This window comes from Lissotriton vulgaris, chromosome 4_1 (genome assembly GCF_964263255.1).
Source record: "Lissotriton vulgaris chromosome 4_1, aLisVul1.2, whole genome shotgun sequence".
Lineage (NCBI taxonomy): Eukaryota > Metazoa > Chordata > Amphibia > Caudata > Salamandridae > Lissotriton > Lissotriton vulgaris.
In genome coordinates, this window is record NC_141691.1 from 1,191,562,763 (window position 1) to 1,191,575,113 (window position 12,351).

Genomic DNA, 12,351 nt, shown 5'->3' on the forward strand with positions numbered 1-12,351 from the left:
ATGATCTCTTATTTTTAATGGATTCGATAGAGCAACGTCTCTCAGCCCGTCGCTCAAAAAGAGAGAGTTCCTTGTCTGTTCCAGTGTTAACCCTAAATATAAAATTATCCAGCGTACGCTGATTAACTCCTCCTGTTGGTGGATGCTTATCCTTTATAGGAGAGGACATCATCGTTTACTGGTAAAACTAGTTCAACACTCTACTGTGGCTCACCAAACTATACAACTCACTAACTTAACAAACAAACTGGCAGAAAAATAATAGTGCCCACCTCTTACTAAATCATATGTAAAGTCATCTTTACCACAATTAAGTCAATGTAAGGGACGGGGCCCAGCCCAGTCTCCTGCGGTCTCCGAGGGCCTCAGAGGGCACGCCCTTCGCCCGGGCTTAGCCCGGCGCACTCCCACGCGCTCCCACGACGCGGGGGCTGTTGTTCACTTTAAGCGCCTCCAGGCGCGGAAATCAGGTGTAGCGGCTTCCTGCCGCAAAGCTCCCTGGGAGTCGTAGTCTCCCCCTCTCAGCGGCCGCGCCGGGATGGCAGAGGCTGCGGCAGCGGGGGGAGACAAGTGGCAGGGGATAGAGGCGATACCGCCAAGCAAGCGGCAACAAGTAAGGCTGTGGTTGCAGGGATTGCAGGCAAAAGAGTCCCGTGTCTCGAACAGACTACTCATTTCACTGGTGCACAGAGTGCAGAGTAGGTGCAAAGGATGCTACCTTGTAACATGGTACATGAGTACATGCCTTTGATGGCAGCATCAAATTCCGATCCTGAAAGAGCCAGCATCTGGAAGTAATTACATTGCCAGGGGCGTGTCCAACTCTCTATGGGTCAGATGTATCAAACCGTGTTCCCGTTCGCAAATGAATGAATGAATGAATGAATGAATGAAAAATATTTGTAGAGCGCACGATGGCCAAACGGCTTCCTGGCGCTGGGAGCTCTAAAGAACCGAACAGACAGGGCCAGGAGGATTAGCAGGGGTAGGCCAGGGCAAACAGAAAAGTTTTCAGCGCTTTACGGAAATGTGAAAAAATAGGGATCGAACGCATAGAAAGAGGAAGGGAATTCCAGAACCGGGGAGCAAGAACAGAAAAACGGGTTCCACCAGTGCGAGATTTGTGAAAGCGGGGAACAGTGAGGAGAGCGGAAGATGATGAACGGAGAGTGCGGGCGGGGATGTGACGGGAAATCAAAGAATTGATGAAAGCTGGTGCAGAGTGATCAAGGGCCCGATAAACAAGGCACCCTAGTTTAAACAGAGATCTCTGAAAAATGGGCAGCCAGTGAAGGGATTTGAGGACGGGAGTGATATGATGGGTTTTGGGCAAGTGAAAGATAAGACGGGCGGCCTGATTCTGGACAGCTTGTAAGCGGCGGGTTTCATAGGCAGGGATGCCAGCGAACAAGCTATTGCCATAATCAAGGCGGGAAGTGATAAGGGCAGAAATAATGATTTTAAGGGAGTCAAGAGAAAAGAAACGAGAAATTATTCGGATCATACGGAGGGAAAGAAAGCAGGAGGACACCACGGCACTGACCTGGCCATGCATGGACAGGTCCTGTCTGACCTTGATGCCCAGAGTTTTAACAGAGGGAACGGGGTGGGAGGGGGGCCAAGAATGGGAGGCCAGTAAGCAGGGGACCAGGGGCTGGATGAGCCGCCAATCAGGACAAGCTCAGTCTTATCTGGATTGAGCTTGAGGTGGTTGGCGCTCATCCACCCAGAAATAAAGACCATGGTGGAGTGAAAAAAGGATAGAGAGTGAGAAGGAGAGGAAAGATCAAAGACGAGCTGGAGGTCATCAGCGTAGTTATACACAGAGACCCCCAGCTCAAGAAGGGAAGAGATACGAGGGTGGATATAGAGGTTGAAAAGAAGGGGAGAGAGAGAGGAACCTTGGGGGACCCCACAGGGCACCGGGAGGGGAGAAGCAGAGAAGCCGGGAAGATGAACGGCTTGAGAACGACCCGTCAAGAAGGAAGTGATCCAGGAAAGGGCAGAACCTCGTATGCCCGCTGCGCTGACACGGTCCAAAAGAATGTTATGGTCGACCGTGTCAAACGCAGCGGACAAGTCGAGGAGGATCAAAGCTTGGGGGGAATTGACGTCGGCCTTGGCCTTAAGCTCGTCGAGGACGGCCAACACCACGGTTTCGGTCGAATGACCCGAACGGAAACCAGCTTGGTGAGAAGCCAGGAGCTGGTTCTGTTCAACATAAACAGAGAGACAAGAAGTAACATAAGATTCAAGAATTTTAGCAAGATAAGGGAGAAGAGAGATAGGTCTAAAGTTAGAGGGAAGAGAAGAATCAAGACCAGGTTTTTTAAGAATGGGAGAAACAATAGCAGATTTAAATGAAGAAGGGACCAGTCCAGTAGAGAGAGAGGCATTAAGAAAGGAAAGAGGGGTATCAGGACAGGAAGAAAAAAGGGTTTTAAGAATACGGGCAGGGGCACAGTCAGTGGGGGAGCCGGACTTGATTTTGGTGAGCAGAGCTAGAAAAGAGTCCAAGGGGAGGGGAGGAAAAGAGGAGAAGGAGGATTTAGGCGCGGAGGGAACAAAGTGAGGAGGAGTAAAAGGAGTGACCAAAATGTTAGATTTAATTTTTTCGATCTTCTCGATAAAGAAGTTGTTAAGAGAAGAGCAGAGGGCCTGGGAGGGAGTGAAGTGAGGGCAAGCACGATCAGAGGTGGCCAAGTTGCTTACCAGAGAAAAAATTTCTTTAGATTTGTTGGCCGAGAGCGCCACTTGTTCAGAGAAGTACTTGGTCTTAGTGGCCAGAATGGCCTGCTTGTACTCCTTAAGAAGGATTTTGTATTTGGCCTTGTGGTCAGGGCAGTAACTACGGCGCCAAAGGCGCTCTGAGCGTCTAAGCTCCAATTTAAGAGTTGAGCTCCGGGCTAAACCAACGGTGAGCCTCGTGAGGGCGGATGGATTTGACTAACTTGAGGGGGACGTGAGACTTAAGGTTGAGACAGAGGAGAGTGACCGTGAAGTCCTTAGATGCTGAGTCCTCCCTGGGATCGCCAGGCCAGTAGTTAAAGTCCCCAAGCAGGAGGACAGAGGAGTTATTAACCACCAGCGTGGCGAGGAGTTCCTGCAGGGAAGCCACGAACAGGGGCATGTTCAGGGGAGGGCGGTAGACCAGGACAACGGTGAGAGGTGCCGGCAGATTGGAGGAGCGAGCGACCAAGAAGTCCACTCCAGCGATGGGTGCTTGGGGGAGAAGCTGGAATTGAATAGTGGATCGGACAATCATGGCAACACCCCCCCCGATCTTGTCCGCGGGGCGGTCAGCCCGAAGGACATAATGGGAATGGGGAAGGATGGCGAGAACGTCGGGGAGGGAAGCCTCCGAAAACCATGTTTCCGTTAGGAACAGAAAATCAGGGGAGTCTGTAGTAAGAAGATTAAACAGGTCAAGTTGGTGTTTGCCTGCCGAACGAGTGTTGAGGAGATAAGCAGAAGCAGTGTGAGGGGGAGATGAGGGTCCAATGGGGAGGGAATCGATGTCTGGCGTAGGGAGGGGAGAAATAAGGTGAGGAGACACAACACGGTCTGAGCGGGGGACATAGATATCTAATGCAACAAGATGCTGCATGAGGGTGTGAGGGAGAGGCACATCAATGGTGTAGGAGAGGAGTTGAGCAGGCGTGTATGACAACGAGGGAGCAGGGGGTGTGGCCCCTGGTCCCGGCCCGTCGCGGACGGGCGCAGACGGGCTTAACTTAGGCGCAACTTCGGCGCGCCTTCGTGGCACCCGCTGCGCTCGTCCGCTGCGCGGCCGGGATATCAGTGCCATAAGTAGGGAGCCGGAAATGGTAGGGCGTGGCAGGGGGTGGAGGGACAGAGGAGCTGCCCCGCCAACCAGAGAGCAGCCCAAGATGTAGCACACGCCCGTCCCCGCCCTCGTGACCTGCCCGTCAGAGGGGGAGGGAACGCTCAGCGTGGGGCGCTCTGGTGGCGGCAAACAGGAAGTCCGAAGAGCATAGGGGGTGCGCGGTGTCCTCAGCGCAGCCCCTGAAGCAGGAGCAGGGTAAGTAAAAGTGTCCGAGCACTATTAAAAATGATCGTTGCGCCGCGCCTCTGCAGCGTTGTTGCTCCCGGCGAAGCCTCGGGAGGTCTGGCGATTTCAGAAGAGCTAAGGCGGGACTAGCCCGACAAGAAGAAATTGCCAGGGGGGGAGGGACAGAGGAGCTGCCCCGCCAACCAGAGAGCAGCCCAAGATGTAGCACACGCCCGTCCCCGCCCTCGTGACCTGCCCGTCAGAGGGGGAGGGAACGCTCAGCGTGGGGCGCTCTGGTGGCGGCAAACAGGAAGTCCGAAGAGCATAGGGGGTGCGCGGTGTCCTCAGCGCAGCCCCTGAAGCAGGAGCAGGGTAAGTAAAAGTGTCCGAGCACTATTAAAAATGATCGTTGCGCCGCGCCTCGGCAGCGTTGTTGCTCCCGGCGAAGCCTCGGGAGGTCTGGCGATTTCAGAAGAGCTAAGGCGGGACTAGCCCGACAAGAAGAAATTGCCAGGGGGGGAGGGACAGAGGAGCTGCCCCGCCAACCAGAGAGCAGCCCAAGATGTAGCACACGCCCGTCCCCGCCCTCGTGACCTGCCCGTCAGAGGGGGAGGGAACGCTCAGCGTGGGGCGCTCTGGTGGCGGCAAACAGGAAGTCCGAAGAGCATAGGGGGTGCGCGGTGTCCTCAGCGCAGCCCCTGAAGCAGGAGCAGGGTAAGTAAAAGTGTCCGAGCACTATTAAAAATGATCGTTGCGCCGCGCCTCGGCAGCGTTGTTGCTCCCGGCGAAGCCTCGGGAGGTCTGGCGATTTCAGAAGAGCAAATGGGCCGATTCTCAGAATCGAACCATTTGCGAACGGGAAAATGCCTTTTGGGATGTATCATCCCAAAAGGCCCTCGCAAAATCCATATTTTGCAAATTTATTTAAGGATCCGCAAACTGCGTTTCATTAAATGGTATTCTAGAAGCACCGCTTTTTCTTCAAGTTCAACTTCAAGTTGAGGGAAATTTGCGATTTCCTAGAAAAATGAACTTTTTTGTATTTTTCAAAGTGCCTTATGGCATCCTAAGGGCCATATGTATCCAGAATTGCTTTTGCAATTCCATAATAGTGAATTTTACCGATTCGCTATTATGGAATCGCAAAACGCAATGTATGTAGGTTTCGCAATAATAATTGCGATTCCTACATATTCCTTAATTCCGTATTACAAATTACGATTCACAATTAAGAAATACTATCCCATTCATTCCTTTGGGTCTAGAGGCCCATAGGAATGCAATTTCAAGGTTGCAAAGGGGCCAAAATGATACCCTGTTGCACCCCTGAAATATGCATGTGTGCACATGTGGTGCACATACATGTCCATGCCTACATTCTAGGAAATTGCAAATCACCCCCAACTTGAAGTTCGAGGTAATTTGCCATTCCTTAAGGCCAAATCCCAAGATTTTGGTGCTTCCAGAATAGTATTTAAGGAATCGCACTTTGCGATTCCTTAAATGTATTAGTAAAATATGGAATCGCAAATGTTGCAATTCCTTATATTGCGAGGGCCTTTTGGGATGATACATCCCAAAGAGTTTTTTCCCCGGACGCAAATGGGCCGATTCTGAGAATCACCTGTTTGTGAACGGGAACAAGGCTTGATACATCTGGCCCTTAAGTGTGCTGAAAAATGCAGCACACTTTAGAAGGTTAACATGATTGCGAGTGATCACTACTTTGCTCTGTACATTTCACCTGTGCAGGTAATTTCAACATCAATCATTTATGTTCTGAACAAGCACATATGTGAAATCAGGTCATGTTAACAAATACATGTAGTGAATCAATTTAAAAACTCCATAACAGCTAGACCAGCCTCCTGGGCCAGGGTGAGCTATTGGACAGACGTACACTTGATTTTTGTATCCTACTCCTCAAATGATCTGCCTCGTATGTGTAAAAATGGGGTATGAATTTATTGTGATAGGGACACAACTACATGCAGATGGTACATACTTGTATACCTATAGGGCCACCATCTTCCAAGCCAAGGTGGTACAGGAGATCTGCTTTCATGAAACCAACCACCGCCCTTATTTACTTCAGATGGTAGAGCGTGTGGTCTACCCCAAACACTTTATACATGTTCCACCGTACCCTCTCCTACTGCTCCTTTTGTTTCTTGGTGGAGTGGTCCTGATTGACCCTACCCCCTATGCGATCAAGTTTGGCACTTAATGTGCCAGCAGTCATAGCAGGCCCCCAAACTCTCCTTCCGAAAGGTTCTCTGCCTTACCCCGCCCTGACATGGCCCAACCCATTCTATAGGCCCTAAACCCAATACAAACAACCCTTAAACTAACCTTTGCCCCTAAAATAGAAAACTCCTTCATAGACAAACATCCTACAATGAAATTACAAAATACAGTACAAATTGCAAATAGAAACACAAAAAGCACAATTGGCACATAGAGGGAAAAAGCAGACACCAACAAAAGCAATATTCACCAAAAAACACAAGCCACTCCACAAAACACCTCTAGCAACCAGCACAAACTAACAGACTGTAAGTGAAAGAAACGTTCACACTTTCTTGTTTGCAGCCTGAAACAGCCAAGGCATTATTTCTTGGGAATATCCTACACGTTTTTGGTATATGTGTGTTTTTTTATGACGCATTAGTACTTAAATGGCCAATGCATCATTCCTACACTGTGCATTAGCACTTCTGGTGCATTTACAAGCATTGGCTTGGATGCACGACTTTCGATAGATGCAAGTGTTGCAATGTGCTGCACAATAGGGCCAATGCACAGGTTGACATCCACGCACCTGGCCTAATGTGTTGTTTCTACTGTACAGGTCTGTGTGATGCTGGATAATACACATTGGGCACCCGGTCATTGGGCCAGGACTGGGGTGGAAGCATTTGGCAGCTATGTGTGAGAGAGGGCAGTGTCCATGTGGTCATTCGAGGTGGTTTTAAGTCCGTCATGTGCCAGTAACTTCATGACAGGTGGGGCAGCATTTACAAGTTGGCAAACGGATTGGCCATTGAGTCAGCATGAGGCAAGTAATACATATGCAGTCCCTATCAGCATGCTACAGGAAACAGTAGGCAGCATGACAGCACAGCATGACAGACATTATGAGCTGTAGGATCACACAACAGTTGGCACAGCCATTACCAGGGTACACACCTTAATGTCCAACCCACTCTTATGTGTGATGAAGAAGGCTCCTGGGGCCTATGTGCAACACAGTTGCATTTCTAAATCTGGCTAGACTTTCTTTTTATGCCATGTGTGGGCAATCTGTCATTTTCATGTGTCACAGAGGCAACACACACTTAGGGATGCACAATGACAGCCTGGCTCAACCATACTATAGTGAATATCACACCCAGCTTGCACATTTGCTGCATTTATGGACACAATTGTGTGCAAATCAAATTTGCTGCATGGTTTAGTGAGTCAACCAGGTCTTAAACAACAGAGCTAGGCAAGGTTCTCCATGTTATGTAGTGGTGCGGGGACATCGGCTCTCAGGGAGATATGCTATGTATGGCCTGAGTTGTGTGGCTCTTTCATAATGCAACATGGCGCATCTGCAATGCACATCGATTATGATATTAATTCTCCAACCCAAGTGCACATTGCATGACCCAGTGAGGCAATGCTGTAAAAGAACATAGAATTGCCTCACTCTGAACAGGTAGAGGTTCCAGGATCGTTGCCTGGCTAAACCCATGAAACATACATGAGACCCATTTGCAGATGTACAAATCTAGGGTAACCTGGGAATACCCGAGCAAGTAGAACCTTCCCAACAGTGGGGTAACACAATGTACTACCTTAGGGTCTCTTTGTTACTTCAACTTTAAAATGTGTGCTACATTTTGCAGACCACTTACATTGTGGACCATGCTTCACAGGTTATTTTGCTTATCTAGATGGCACACCTTCACAAACAAATACATTTCTGCATGCAAATGAAGCACCCGTGCACCATGGTGCATGATTGTCTCTGTTGGGCCTGGCCATACAAAACAGCACTGACAAAGGGGAAAATGCAGAAATGCACTGTATACTATTGCATCCTGTGCATTCCTGTAGGTTTGCTTTCACACATAGCATTATTGTAGGGGGACTTACTGACCTACCTGTTTTTACCTTTTATTCTGGACAGCAGCAGCACCTTGAGGTCTTGTGGACCAGAGCAGGCACCAGCGCTTCCAAGCATGCCATCACTTTACCGGCGGCCCAGGACTACAGTTCCTGTCATTCCCTGTGCCGGGAGGCGCTACCGCGAGCAGTTTGCACCAGGAGGCACATAAAGGCGGCTGCAGGCTCCTGCGGAGCGAGAGCCTGTTTTTACCTTGTATTCTGGACAGCAGCAGAACCTTGGGGTCTTGTGGACCGGAGCAGGCAACAGCACTACCAAGCACGCCATCACTTTACCAGTGACCCAGGACTACAGTTCCCGCAATCCCCTGCGCCGGGGGGCACTACAGTGAGCAGTTGGTGCCAGGAGGCGCATAAAGGTGGCTGGGGGCTCCTGCAGGGCAGGAGCCCGTTTTTACCTTGTATTCTGGACAGAAGCAGCACAGAAAGTGTTTATAGCAACCACAACCTGCTTTGTGTGCAATTGAGTGGCCCACTTTCTTTAGAAATTCAAGGGTGGCGACAATGGGCACGCTATGATCAAGGGATGGTAGGCTCCGGCTTAAATGGTTTCAGGTTTGCCCCAATGCTTTTTACTGAGAAGTAGGAGATTCTTGTGCTGCTGAATTAGCACTTTGTATCTCGCCATTTACTCCTTCGGGGGATGTCCTTAGTGCCTTTAACATTATTACTATTAAAGTAGGGGAACTGTTAAGTGCTCCGGCACATAAAGTAGTCACTCCAACTCTTAGATGGTAAGATTCATCTTGTTCTCAGGTGGCGAGGAAGCTGAGGGAGGCTTTAAATGTTACTCCGATAAACCAATTACAGATACATGCCGCCGTAATGAGTATAAACAATCATTGGCTAAACACAAGGGTGCCTTGAAGGAGGATGCAGGGAGGGTGTTGTTAGAGGTGGGAACCCTTGGGAATAGTTCAAGGTTCTGGAGTATTGTCAACAGACTGCTTTTTTAGCATGATGTAGGGGGTGATTTAGGTTCTCACATTACCGAGGAAGAATGGGTGCTCCATTTTAAATCTATGTTTAATGGCCCCATGGAGCAAACTCATCAGATCGGCCGGGTTACTGATACTCCTGCTGTTGTTTTTGAGTAGAAAGAGCTTGAGGCAAGAACTGCCAGGTTGACTTGCAATAAAGCTCCAGGCCCGTATGGCATCCCACCGAACCTTTTTAAATTGGATCCCCTTTTTGGGGCGCTGGTTCATGTTAAATTCAGCGGCCCGGGACGTTTGTCCTGAGTCCTGGGCTGCTTCAACTATTGTGCCTGTGTTTATAAAGGGGGACCGCAATAGAACCTTTTGCTACAGGCCGATATCCCTCCTTGACTCAGTAGTAAAGGTTGTGGATGGGGTGTTATTAGAAAGATTATCTACTTGGGCAGAGGAGCATAAGATAATTTCTGACATCCAATATGGATTTTGCCCAGGGTGGTGAACCGTGGCCCAATGCCTCAACCTGTACATTATCCTTGGTAAGTACACGATTGTTCACCCTTTAACGATCTACTTGGCCTTCATGGACTTATCGCCCGCATTTGATTGTGTCAACTGGGACAAATTGTGGCAGTCCATTAGGACCATGGGGGTGGAGAGCAATATCGTTATTTTTCTAGAGGATCTGCAAAGGGCCACTAAGGCCAACGTTAGATTCTCTCAGGATCTTCATGTCTCTAGGGATTTTGACATTGGGAGGGGGTACGGCAAGGCTGTACTCTGCCCCCTTTTTTGTTCAACCACTATATAAACGATCTGGATAGAGTTTTGGCAGATACAGGGGCAGATTTTCTGTATTTAGGGTGACGGGGGCTTCCTGTCCTACTATATGTGGATGATGACGTCCTAATAGCCGGAACTGCTAGGGGTCTTTTTAAAATTCATGGGGGCCTGAGGTTTAGCAATTAATAACTCAAAATCCTCTATATTGCAGGTAGGGATGCGGCCCAATAAAAAAATTCTATTCACAGTAGGTCCCAAGAAGGTCCTCTGACGACTGTCTTCTCATACCTGGGGGTTTTATTGGACGATCGTTTCATTCAGAAGAAAAAGGGGGATCTGGTGAGGGTAATCGCCGTTATTTTAAATTTTGCTGCAAAGATAGGTAAGCTCCCAAATTTCAGCTATGCTGAACGTCTATCAGGCAAAAAGCGTAGCTAAAGCTTGCTATGGTAGTGAAATGTGGGGGCATTTTGCCACAAATGCCTTGCAGGTGGTCGTGAACACCTTCCTGAAGCGCTTTTTGGGCGCTCCAAAGTGTACTCTATTTTTTGTCAGATAGTGCACCCCATTGTTATCGTTTAGTATGTGAGGCAGTACAACAGGTCCTTTTCTGTCTTTTTGTACTATGAATGTATTTTGTATGCAATTGTATTGTATCACGATTTAATGAAATTTGGATGGTTTGAAACTTTTATGTTTTTTTGTAGGTGAAGCCAAATAAAGTTGTTTTGATTTGATTTGACCTGCACGGTAGGGCTATGCTCATATATTACCCAACGGTTTACTGTTACAGGACAATTGAACTGCTATGCTATTATGCACATGTGTTTGGCTTCCACCTGCATGGAAACATGCAACATTCACACTCAGTTGCCACACACTGATTGGTACTGCACTCCCATTTGACTGTCCCTGAGCATAGGAGAGTGGACAGACACAACTAGCACACACACACACATTAAACATGTACAGACTGTTCAATAATGGAACCCATGTGTTGTGTATCTCTTGCACAGTAACCTGTATTCTGCACATGGGTTTATCATGCACATATATTTCCAAAAACATCATGTTGGTGAGTGGTGAGTGTGATACACATCAACAGTCCTTTATGAGAGGTGAGTGTTCCAGTAGGCCTCACTGCAGTGAACCTGAATCACAGGGTGATGTTTACTACTACTGTTCAGTTAACATCATGCCACTAAACAATCTTTCTGTTTGTCTTAGTCCTGTGAAAAGCCATAGCAGTGCATCCTCTCTGAGGACAGGTCTTTGTGTGGGCCTCCTGGTCCAGGAAGACAGCATTCTGTGACACAGGTCCATGTAATGCCACACACTCAAATGCCATTTCACCATTGGGATGATACAAGATTTGCTAATTCATCAATTATGCACTTGTACAGTAAGGTTAGGGTTAAAGTGCTCTAGTCATGCAGAGGTAAGTGTTTATCCAAATGTCTCCATCATACCATGTTCAATGAATGTGTGTGCACGTAACAATATTTTTTTTGTTGAACTTTTCATATGGACATATCATACTCTAGAGATCTCTGTATTCTTCAGGCGTTGTGATGGTTGCCAAACACACCCCCGTTGTCATGCTTCCCAGGGAAATGTTCCACGATGCAAAGCCATCTGCTCATATTGTTGTGTTACAGGACTTTGACTCTCATCACATGACAGTGCAAAGCCTGTGAGTTGAGTTTGCTGACAACTGTGTACTGAAGTGGTATATATGACAATTAGGCCAGTAATTGATACACATGTGTAGTGTTTTGAGGTTCCCCAGACATGCATGTATTCATTCTGTAACAAGACAATTTCTTCTTGTACACATCATACTTGGCCTTTGTCCATGACAACTGTCACTCTTAATATGTGAAGGTATTAGCTACAACATTAGCTCCTATACAGTGCTGCATTTGTGCATGCTACAAAGTGCTGCCTTTGTGCATGGTACCTCGTTGGTGAGACACACTACGATGGCTTGAGTGTCTCAGGTAAGGACATATTTGGTGGTTTGTGTGCCATCTGAAACACACTCTGCTGCTGCAGGATACAGCAAGTCTGCTAGCTGTGCAGCACTGCACCAATCAGATGCTTGAAGATAGAAAGTATAATATTGCATGTGGATGTGTGGCATGCCTGGCCGGTCCCTTTGATGCAGTGCATTGTATCCCATTGTATTTCTGTATAGGTGAGTTGAATGAAGGTAACCATAGGCCCATGTTGCGCAGCTGGTCTGATAACATGATTGTTACATATTGAGGCCTATTTCCGGTTGAAGAGATGTGAATGAGTTGATGCTTACAGTGACTGTGACATACAATTATTAACACAAAGAATGTGCTTTCTCCATCCGGTAAATGGAAAATTATCTCAAGAACTACTGCACAGTTTAGATGCGTCACCATCTACCAGCTATTGTTTGTTAGATCTCTCCTCCGT